Below are 12810 nucleotides of genomic sequence, written 5' to 3'. Positions count from 1 at the left end.
TCGTCCGTAATGACCTGTTATACGGAAGGGTGATGATGCAAGACAAAATTCTATTTGTAGATTAAAATAAGAAAACGAAGACCTTTTTCAAAGACCTAAAAGTTAGTTATGAAGTTTAAGGAAAATCTTATTATATTCGTAAGTCTTTAATCAAAGCGTAAACTCAGTGATATAAGGCAAGAGTGTTAGTCTCGGAGGCTAAGGCCGAAAATAAAGTTAATAAACTTTTGCAAAAAATTGTTTTATTAAGCCTGCTGTACAGTGTATTTCTTTTGAAATTACCTTAAATTATCGTTGTTAAGGTCCTATTAGTTCATCATATTTGGGGGAACTTTCTTTTATTTAAAAAAAGAAGTGCAATACAATGTGCTATGATCAAGAATTACGTTTTTGCTTCAGGGATGCATCCTTCAGTAAAATAAGGCGGGTTTGCTCTAGTTTTTGTCCTTTGAATTCTGCGGTATGCAGATTTAGAACCTCTGAAACAAAGAATTAACAAAATATATATTAGTAAATAATATTCATGAAATCTGCAAAACCAAAATTAGCTGATGCGCAATAACAGAGCGGGGAAAAGACAACTAAGAGGATTTGTTTGGAATTAGGTGCGTCTCTCTCCATTTCTTTAGAACTGTTCGTATGTTAGTGAAAAATTTTTCTTGTGAAAAATTCAGAAACAGTTATCGCAGATGAAATGTGACCGAACATTATGAAGACCATATTTAAGAATGATTTTAAATTGATTTACCAAAAAGTTGGATTGCAAGTGTATTAAGTGTTGAATAATAATAATAATAATAATAATAATAATAATAATAATAATAATAATAATAATGTTTCGATCAGTTTTAAGCATGCTTTCTGTATCAGTGCTTGCGTTAAAACAAATGCCACCTTATTAGAATTAGAGCGGACTTCAAGCACAATGAGCAAATCCTTGATGTCAATACTTACAATAAGCTTTTCATACGAAGCTTACATATGTCCATTCAACCTTTTCATAATACCATCCTGAATTTATGTCTACATTAATTTGTGCAGCTGTAGTTTTAGCAAGTAAGTGGTAAACATTATGCGATGGTTTTCATGAAATTAATAAGTGGCGCTATGTATTTGGAATCTCGTGTTTGAAAGATTAAAATTTCCTAAAAATATTTACAGAACTACCGAAATTAATCAAGTTTATATATATATATATATATACATACATATATATATATATATATATATATATATATATATATATATATATGTATGTGTGTGTATACATACATGCATGTATGTATATATATAAAATATATACATACAAACATATATATATACATATAGATATCTATATATATATATTTATATATATATATATATATATATATATATATATATATATATATATATATATATATATATATATATATATATATATCACCCACCACAATACAAACTACAGTACTCCCGTCGACTGCGCAGTGTAACCTAAAACCTGTGCTAGCTCTTATCATTTCTAATTTCTTGACTAATTTCAGTAGTTCTGTAAACATTTTTAGGAAATTTTAATCTTTCAAACACAAGATTCCAGATATATATACAGTATATATATATGTGTGTGTGTTTGTGTGTGTGTATACATACATGCATATATGTAAATATATATATATAATATATATATATATATATATATATATATATATATATATTACATATACATATATATATACAGTATATACATACATATATATGTCAGTGGAAGTGAAAAGAAGAAAGCCACCTCCGGTTTTTCGCTCGTGAAAGTCGAAGTCGAGAATACGAGAAAAGGACTTTTCGTTTTGCATTGCCGCCCTGGGAGGTGCATTGTAATTGCGTGCGTGTCACAGCAGTAAATCAAATCGCTCTTATCCTATTTGTATCAGATTTGATGGATGGTCCACAGGTCATGGTAAGACCCGAACTATCGACTTGCACTGCAAGCAGGTCACGGCAAGAGGTCGAAGATGTATATACATATTTTTTATATTTTTTTTCCGAAGAGCGAGTGATCTGTGTAGCTGTCTCATGGGTAAGTTTTGAGTTAGGTCACTTTTTTTGTTAGGAGTCTGGGAGTTTAATTAACCTGAACGCTAGGATTCTATATTGATTGCGAATTTTAAATAGCAGATTATAGGCCATGTATGACAACCAATGGGTGCCTTGATCATTGCAAATATTTTTTGTGAAAAGTTCTTCGGTTTGTAAACAAACTGTGAGCTTCATGAAGGACTGCACGTGAATGAACGAAGGTGAAAATGGAACAGTCATTAAAACATAATCACAGCAATTAGCAACTTAGTAATGAAAAGATAATTTATCAAGCAAATCAATGTATCATCAATATTAATCCTGGGGATTAATACAGTGAATATAGTAGCTAAATGCTACTTTCCAGAATGTAATTATCCTTACGAATAGTCACTTAATCATTTACACATCAGCAGTCATTAAATATATTTTAAATACATATATATATATATATATATATATATATATATATATATATATATATATATATATATATATATATATATGTGTGTGTGTGTGTGTGTGTGTATATATAGATATATATATATATATATTTGTGTATATTATGTATATATATATATATACATAATATATATATATATATATATATATATATATATATATATATATATACAGTATATATATATATATATATATATATATATATATATATATATATATATATATATATATATATATATATATATATATATATATCAGAGGTGAAAAGCAACGGATGTTGACAGTCCTTAATGAAGGGAGTTTCCCGTCACGTGGAAAACCCATCGGAAGTGTGACTTACAATCATTGGTCTCAATTCTTGGGATGACTGGAAATTGTTCAGTAGAACAGTAAAAACATGAATCAAGTGCATTTACACGACGTAAATAAAAGTATATATAATTGTTCGTAAAAGTATGTGTAAATAAGTTTATAGTTATGCAAGGTATATACTTTACACACACATATACATACAAACATACATATATACATACATATATATGTATATATGTATGTGTGTGCATGTGTGTGCTGACTCATGCGTGTTAAAAAACTAAGAAAATGTGTAAATCTGAAATTTTTCCTCTCTCTCTCTCTCTCTCTCTCTCTCTCTCTCTCTCTCTCTCTGACAAGATCGAACTTGCAACATCAATAACCTTGAAAGGTTTGATGGCGAATGACGCTGAATATGTGTTTTTAACTCAAGGTTTAGTTTTATATTTTCTGTTACTCTGTCTTGTGTTTATTGAGAACTGAAAAATGACCATACAGTCGTTAAGTACCCACTTTAGAAGCTATCCCTAATTGTGATTGTTAAATCTGGAAGAATATTTTATAATAATCAAGTTAATTATTGGGTATTAATTTTAATCCTATGGTGATAGTTAAGACGTTTAACTTTTCATTTATTATCTTATCAGTGAGCAAGGCATTGCCACGTAAGGTTTACTTCATTGATTACCAAAGTAATTATATTACTGTAATATCAGTTGTATAATGTTGATTATTTGAATTTCTTGTGTACTTGTCTATTAAAACATATCAACTTTCATTTAATCTATTTATTCATTTCAATACCGTCATTCTTTCCTCTCCTTATACTTTTTTCATTGCGGTTTTGTTTTGTTCTATACGAATGAGTTAAATAATAGTACGATAATAAAGACTAAAATGTGATGCTTTGCTTTTCTCTTTTTGCATTCTTTATCTCTAAAGGAATGACATCCCTGCCCACTTATCCTGCACTTGATTTTGTTCTATACAACATCCTTTCAAAGAACAAAGCTATAAATGCAATTAAAACGTCGAATAACCTTGCTACAATTGACTAAGTCACTAAGAGAATGAACAAAGGAAAAAAAATCATTCTCAAATTTAAAAAGCAATTGACCATCTACCAACTGAATTTTTCATCACAAGTTCATACAATAGTGAAAATCAACCAAGCTTTGCAGGATTATTTCTTTAAACACAAGAATAGAAGAAAAGGATTTGGTCTAAATATGCATATAAAAACCTGTAAACATATGAGCGCTTAGTATCAGTCATAAATGAGAATAATAGTCACAGAACTTTTCGAAACACAAAACAATTATGCGCATAATCCTCAAAGAGGGGACAGGACACTTTTAACGGATCGATTTCTCATTCACGTGATAAAATTCTTCACAATGGTTACAGGTATTTCATGAATCCAGATTTGCATGGAATACAACAGAATTTGTCAAGCATTCTGGCAATTAAAACTTATACGCATATACTTACATACATAGTATAGACATACATTCATATGTAAGTATATATATTTATATATATATATATATATATATATATATATATATATATATATATATATATTTAAACATATACAGTATACATGTTTATATACATATATATATTTATACATATACAGAATATATGTTTATATGTATTTATATATATGTATATGTATAGATATATATATATATATATTATATATATATATATTTTTATATGTATAATATTATATGGATGTACACATATGTATTTATAAATATATATATGTATATACAGTATATACATATATATATATGTGTGTGTATGTGTGTGTGTAAAGAGAGAGAGAGAGAGAGAGAGAGAGAGAGAGAGAGAGAGAGTCATCATCAAAAGCTAGAATCAGAGTGGGTGTTAGGAAAAGATGAGTGGCCGGTGAGTAAGGAATGAGTAATTGAGCATCCCAGCAACCTGACTCATGTAACAACACGTGGTAGCATCTCGTAAAAGGGCAACAGTGCAACGGCGTCACTTCGTCCCTTCTCTGCCATGTACTAACGTGTGCTGTTCCTCCCTGCAACGTGGACAGCTTGACCTTTCAGAACCCTGCGAAAGTACAGACTGCGGGACGGGCGCTCGGGTGGAGGGACGGGGTGGCACAGGCAGGGAGTAGAGGGTGATAACGAAATGATAAGCATGTGTCGATCATGTTAAGCCAGAGGAAAAAACATCTAACTGCAGACTGCAGCGTAACTCCTTATTAACATTTGCCTATTTGATGAGCGCTACGTACGAATCTTGCAAACGTTCAGAATCTGATCCGTCCTGAAGTGCGGAACGCATATGCAGTATACATGTATATATATATATATATATATATATATATATATATATATATATATATATATTATATATATATATATATATATATATATATATATATATGTGTATATATATATATGTACTGTATATATATATATATATATATATATATATATATATATATATATATATATATATACATTAATATATATATGTGTACTGTGTGTGTGTGTGTGTATATATAAACTGTATATATATACATATATATATATATATATATATATATATATATATATATATATACATATATATATATATATATATATATATATATATATATATATAATGTATGTGTGTTTGTGTTACGTATGTTTATGTACTTATGAAAGTAGGAGAGACTGGACTAGGTAATGGGGCATTATATGAGTTTTCCTATAAAGGAGCTTTCATACAAATATGACATTAAATGACTATTATTCTTTTTACCACTGGGGCGACGGAAACATCTACTGTTGCCGTGACGAAATTTCCTTAGTCTTTTCCTAATGTGATGATGGGCGGAAATGTTATCCAGAGTCCTGGTGAACATGCTTACGGCTTTGAGAAAGGATGGGTTCGATATTTCAGAATTACTATAATTTATACACATACACATACACAAACGCGCACATTTGACAACACTTTGTATTCATATATAGATATATATATATATATATATATATATATATATATATATATATATATATATATATATATATATATATATATATATATATATATATATATATATATAGGTGTTTGAAATTAGAGCCCACCCACCTCTACAGCACGAACTAAAAATTGATATGGACAAAACAAAAGTAATTCAGAAGAGGTATTTACTTCAGTTTCTCTCTGAGTATTTAATATTTTGTGTGGCCTCCATCTGCCTGTACACAGTCTGCATTCTTGGGGGTATGATTTCAGCAAATTGCAAAAGCTGAGACTCAAACTCCATTTCCCTGAGCACTGGGCCACCTCTCTTCGCAGGTCGTTGAGGCGTGGTATACCATCATAGATCACTGTGCGCGCTTTCATCACGCGATCCTTTAAGATACTACCAATGTTTTCACACACATTAAGGTCATGGGAGCTACTTGGAAATTCACTTGATGAGAAGAAATTGATACCAGCTCCTGTGTCTGAAGAGCCTTGAAACATGGTGCTTATCATGTAAAAATGTGACTTCTTCAACAGATAACACATTTTCAGGATCTTTGAGGAAAGGGAATACTCCACCAGGCACGGTTTCTCTGAAGTATCGCCATTCCATGACTGTCCTTTTTCTTTGATGATCCACATTAATCGTTTGGCTGTGAAACAGAGAAAATTCCTAAACATTCAGGAAATTTCACAACTTGGCGATAAGCACATCATTGCTAATATCATCCAACTTTTGCCCAAATGATGTAATTTTTTATGATTTGGCTTCCTGACTGTGTAAATGAAGAATTCATCCGATGCGGCAACATGTGGAGAAAGTCAGCTTCATCCCATCTTTAAGAAATGAACCACAAAACCATACACTGTCTTCTCTCTGTTGCTGAGTGATGTTGGGTTTGCTGATAACATGAAATGGCTTGATACCAGATTTTTTCAACTCATGATACACAGCACTATAACTTCTCTTCTTTCCCCTTTTTGTTTCTAGTTCAAGCGCCAATTTACGTAAAGACTTTCTTGGTCTACCCACTGCCTCAGCTATGATGTCTTTTGACTACTGAGAAAGGACTTCAGGCCTTCCAAGATTCTCACTCGTTTCGTGATGACAGTCATATGGATTTTTGTTCCAGTTTCTTTTAACAAACGATTCATCTCTTCTAATGTATTTAGCTATCCAGGGACATGAAATGAAGGCTGCTCCAGCATCCTGGCCTCTCTGAAGGTTATAGCCCGATTCTGGTCAATCCATCTGATTTCCTCCAGTCGTTAGCCATGGCTGTATCTAACTCCATCACTCAGTCTGAAAATACAAGAAATGTAAAATAAAAAATAGCTTAATAGAAACTTAAAATAATGTGCTTGGAGATAGCTATAGCAGAAAACTTCATAACTTTCCATTTGTTTCTTGTGGAGGGGAGGGGGCTCTAATTTGAAACACCTGGTATATATATATATATATATATATATATATATTATATTCAAAGCTACAAACGTCCTTTAATATCCAATTCACTCTACCTCAGGAAGTAATATATTTTCATATATGTTACGAAGGAATTTTAGGTGATAATAAGTCCACCGTCCGTGGGGATCGAACCAGCGCGGACGGGAATCAGGACTTCAGTGGCCTTTGCTAACCAGTCGGCCACAAAGAGTATAGAAATGACCACCATCTCCCATCAGCCCACCGTCGAACTCAGGTGTTTTCGCGTTTGGGCGATATCCACCCACCTCTGCCATGTTGGCCGTGTGGTCGTTTGTCGCGCGTAATATATTATGACTATTTATCCCATCACCGTGATTCATATGCAATCGAAAGCTACAAACGTCCTTTAATATCAATTCACTCTACCTCGGAAGTAATATATTTTCATATATGTTACGAAGGAAATTTTAGGTAATAATAAGTCCGTCCGTGGGATCGAACCAGCGACGGACCGGGGAATCAGGACTTCTGATGGCGCACTAACCAGTCGGTTACAAGAGAGTATAAATGAATACCATCTCCCATCCAGCCCACCCGTCGAACTCAGGTGTTTTCTGCGTTTTGGAGGCGATATCCCACCACCTCTGCCATGTTGGCGTGTGATGCGTTTGTCGACGTGCCATTTATGACTATTTATCATCACCGTGATTCATATACAATCAAAGCTACAAACGTCCTTAATGTCCAATTGACATTAAGGACGTTGTAGCTTCGACTTATATATGAATCGGTGATGTGATGTTTAGTCATATTATGCGTACGCGGCAAACGCATCTGCACGCCAACATGGCAGAGGTGAGTGGATATCATCTCAAACGCAAAAACACCTGAGTTCGATGGTGGGCTGATGGGAGATGGTATTCATTTATCCTCTTTGGCCGGCTATTAATGCGGCCATCAGGTTCCGATTCCCCGCCCGTCGCTGGTTCGATCCCACGGGACGGTGGACTTATTATCACTAAAATTTCGGTAACATATATGAAAATATATTACTCCGAGAGAGTGAATTGATATTAAAGTTGATCGTTTGCAGCTTGATTGTATATGAATCACGTGACAGATAAATAGTCATATTATGGCTACGCATATAAACGCACTACACGCCAACATGGCAGAGTGTGGCATATCGCCAAAACGAAAAACACCTGAGTTCGACGGGTATTGATGGGGAGATGGTATTCATTTATACCTCTCTTTGTGGGCTGACTGGTTAGTGCGGCCATCAGAAGTCCCTGATTCCCCGTCCGTCGCTGGTCTCGATCCCCACGGACGGTGGACTTATTATCACCTAAAATTCTTCGTAAATATAAGGAAAATATATTATCTGAGGTAGAGTGAATTGATATTAAAGGACGTTTTAGCTTGATTGATTGTATAAGAATCACGGTGATGTGATATATAGTATATATATATATATATATATATATATATATATATATATATGTATATATATATATATATATATATATATATATATATATATATATATATATATATATATATATATATATATATATATATATATATATAGATGTATATATATATATATGTATATATATATATATATAATATATATATATATATATATATATATATATATATATATATATATATATATATATATATATATATAGATGTATATATATATGTATATATAATATATATAATATATATATATATATATATATATACAATTATATATTTATATATATGTATGTATATATATGTATACATTTATATATACATATATATGTATATGTATATATTAGTGTGTGTGTGCATGTGCGTGTGTGTATGTGTATAAATTAGCCATTGAAATATAGACAACCTTTCTCAGCCCGTAAGCATTGGGATCACTAATATTTCTGCTCATCATCACATTAGAAAAGATTGTTGAAATTTTGTCACGGCAACAGTAGATGTTTCCGTCGTCGCAGTGATAAAATGAATTACAGTCATTTAATGTCATAATTGTATGAAAACTCCTTTATAGGAAAACTCAAAGTATTAGACTGCCCCTTTACCTAGTCCAATCTCTCCCTTTCATAAAATACATAGACACACATAATAACAAAACACATACATTAAATGTATATATATTATCATGAAACATATATATATATATATATATATATATATATATATATATATATATATATATATATATATATATATATATATATATGGGTGTGTGTGTGTGTATACATATAGATAATTATATATACATAAATATACATGCATACACATACACACATACATATATATATATATATATATATATATATATATATATATATATATATATATATATATATATATATATATATATATATATATATTATATATATATATATTTATATATTTATATATATTTATATATTTATTTATATTTATCTTTCTTTCTTTCTTTCTTTCTTTCTTTCTTTCCTTCACTTACGTACTAAGTCTATTCCGCTACGTACGTACTAAGTCTATTCCACTACGTACGTACTAAGTCTAGAACTTGGTTACGCCATCTTTAAGACATCTGATCCTTCCGGAGCCGAAACTAGATTTTTCTAGAACTCTTTACATTAGCTACATGCTCTCTCGTCAGTCAATTATTTAGGCTTCATTTTCTTTATAATTGCTCTGACCTACGCTAAATATGGGACTCAAGTTACTTTGTTCGATTGACAAACACATTTTAAATACAAATCATCTTATCCTGTCTTTAGGTTGTCTATACTTCGACGAAGTATTAATGAATGTATATCACATTTGCAGACGTTTGTGTCATCTCCAAAGGAGATAACCTTTTATTTCCAATTACGTTGCTCAAGAAGTTGATTGCATCATCTTGTGCTATCTCCTTCCACTACATCTGGAAATACAAATTATTTATGAATAATGCCTATGGTAAACAACAGTATATATATATATATATATATATATATATATATATATATATATGTGTGTGTGTGTGTGTGTGTGTGTGTGTATGTGTGTATGTGTGTGTGTATACACACACACACATACACACACACACACACATATATATATATATATAAATATATATATATATATATATATATATATATATATATATATATATATATATATATATATATATATATATGTGTGTGTGTGTGTGTGTGTGTGTGTGTGTGTGTGTGTGTGTGTGTGTTTATAATCGTAATATTTATTTCACTTTGATGTGGTCTATATCTGGGGATGAGCTTGCTGGTCTTATACCTTTCTCCAGTCTGGCTTAAACTATCTACCCATTAAGTACAAAATTCAGTGCAAATTCAACGGGATATTAGTGGAATGAGCCACTGGCATTGAACGTCCTGAACCTCTTGGTTGGAAACAGAAGGTAATACCTTTCTTGGGACACTTCCTCTACGAGGGAAAAAGCACTGACTTGTCAATTCTACCAGATACATTTGTCCTTTGATAAAAGCTTTGACATCTAAACTTCAGAAACCGAGTTGGAAATGAATATAGACTGTCCTTCGGTTCATTCTACTTTATCTCAGAGAAAGAAAGTTAAAAGGATTATATGGTTGTTTTATATATATATATATATATATATATATATATATATATATATATATATATATATATATATATACATATATACATATATATATATATATATACATTATATGTACATATATATATATATATATATACATATACATATAACAACTGTATTATCCTTGAGAGAGAGAGAGAGAGAGAGAGAGAGAGAGAGAGAGAGAGACTTTGAAATTAAAAAGTACTTAGATTTTTAAAGATGTCAATCATTATTAGTATATCGGAATTTTCCGTTAAAATTTTGGTTATGATCGTTTATATGGAAGGTATTAGGATACTCTTGATAACTAAATGCAAGCTGTTAGGAGCAGCAACTCGTGACTGGAACGGTTCAAAGTATCAAAACAGAAGATCTAAGCAACAGCCTCGTGTAGCAAAAATGTTGTGAAGTTATCAGGCAATGACCTTTCGTGAATGCAGCACACTGTTCTTATCATACAGCTACTTGTCTGCTGACAACCAGCAGATCAATTGCTTTGCCCAGCACACGCACGAAAGGATTTCAAAGCGTCCGTTTTTGTGTTTGAATCAGGAACTATAACGTCAGTTCCTGTACAGTAATTTAATGACGTTCTTGGGCCCCCCGTTCTTTGCTCCCCTGCTGCCATGATATTTGAGTCCTGCTTCTTAAATGACGATTGGCGTTACGAAAGCTGCGCATTTCCTTTGGGACGACTTATTACCGGTTGTAAAATATAGACTGTGTTGAAATTATGAGTGTTAGTTATCAAAACTCAGAAATGGTTTCTATCTCCTAAAGTCATAATAGAAGCTTGAAGAAAATTTTCATGACTTGAAAGTTTTTTTGAAATATATATATATATATATATATATATATATATATATATATATATATATATATATATATATATATATATATATATATATATAGATATATATATATATATATATATATATATATATATATATATATATATATATATATATATATATATATATATATATATATATATATATATTATGTATATATATATATATATATATATATATATATATATATATATATATATATATATATATATATATATATATATATATATAAGAATCGAATTATTGAAGACGATGGCATTTGAGTCTGTAGGTTTTGCTGTCTGCGGTGCAATTCCTCTTTCTCTTTGTATTGACACTATATCAGTGATCTATGAATGGGAGAGCATTTCTGAGCAGCAATGACAAAGTAGGCTTAGCTCATACTCTGTCATGAAAAAGTACAATTCAGACGATATACTGCCGTCATATGCGCCAATATATAGCGCGTGTTTGAAACAAGGAACAAAGACAGTGCAAGAAAAACAACGAGTTTTTATCTTTCTAATCTAATAAGCTTGCTTGTTACACTTGTTCTTTCGAGACGGACAATCAACTTCAAATGGAAACGGGACATCAAGAGATAGCCATCTGATAAAATACACTCCACTAATGCCTAAAAAGATAAAGGCGATCTAATGTAATCCTCCGCTTTACCATTTACTAAAGTTATACCGTTTATCACGATAGGTGTTGTTTGAATGAATAACTCATGGCGTCATATAATCAACGCTACAAAACCAAACAAAAAAATTGCCCATAAATCTAACAATACATCTTTTAGGCAGAGATAAAAATATACAATTGCGTTATCAGTGCTTTAAATTTCAACGACATATTCAGTGCGCTTGATCGTGTACGCACAAGATCGGTACAGTATGCAAATTAACGTTGTCTGTCAGAAAGTAAATTACGGCAAGCGATACCTGATACAACAAGGCAAAACCTGTCCTTCTGTTTATTAGCATTACTAAGAGAGAGAGAGAGAGAGAGAGAGAGAGAGAGAGAGAGAGGGGGGGGAGCGTGTAATACTTTATCGAGAAGAGTGAAATATTACCTTTCATGGATTATAAAAATAGAGAGAG

The sequence above is a fragment of the Macrobrachium rosenbergii genome, chromosome 8, assembly GCF_040412425.1.
Source record: "Macrobrachium rosenbergii isolate ZJJX-2024 chromosome 8, ASM4041242v1, whole genome shotgun sequence".
In the NCBI taxonomy this organism is placed as follows: domain Eukaryota; kingdom Metazoa; phylum Arthropoda; class Malacostraca; order Decapoda; family Palaemonidae; genus Macrobrachium; species Macrobrachium rosenbergii.
The sequence above is the reverse complement of the archived record's forward strand: the minus strand, read 5'-3'. Positions refer to the sequence as shown.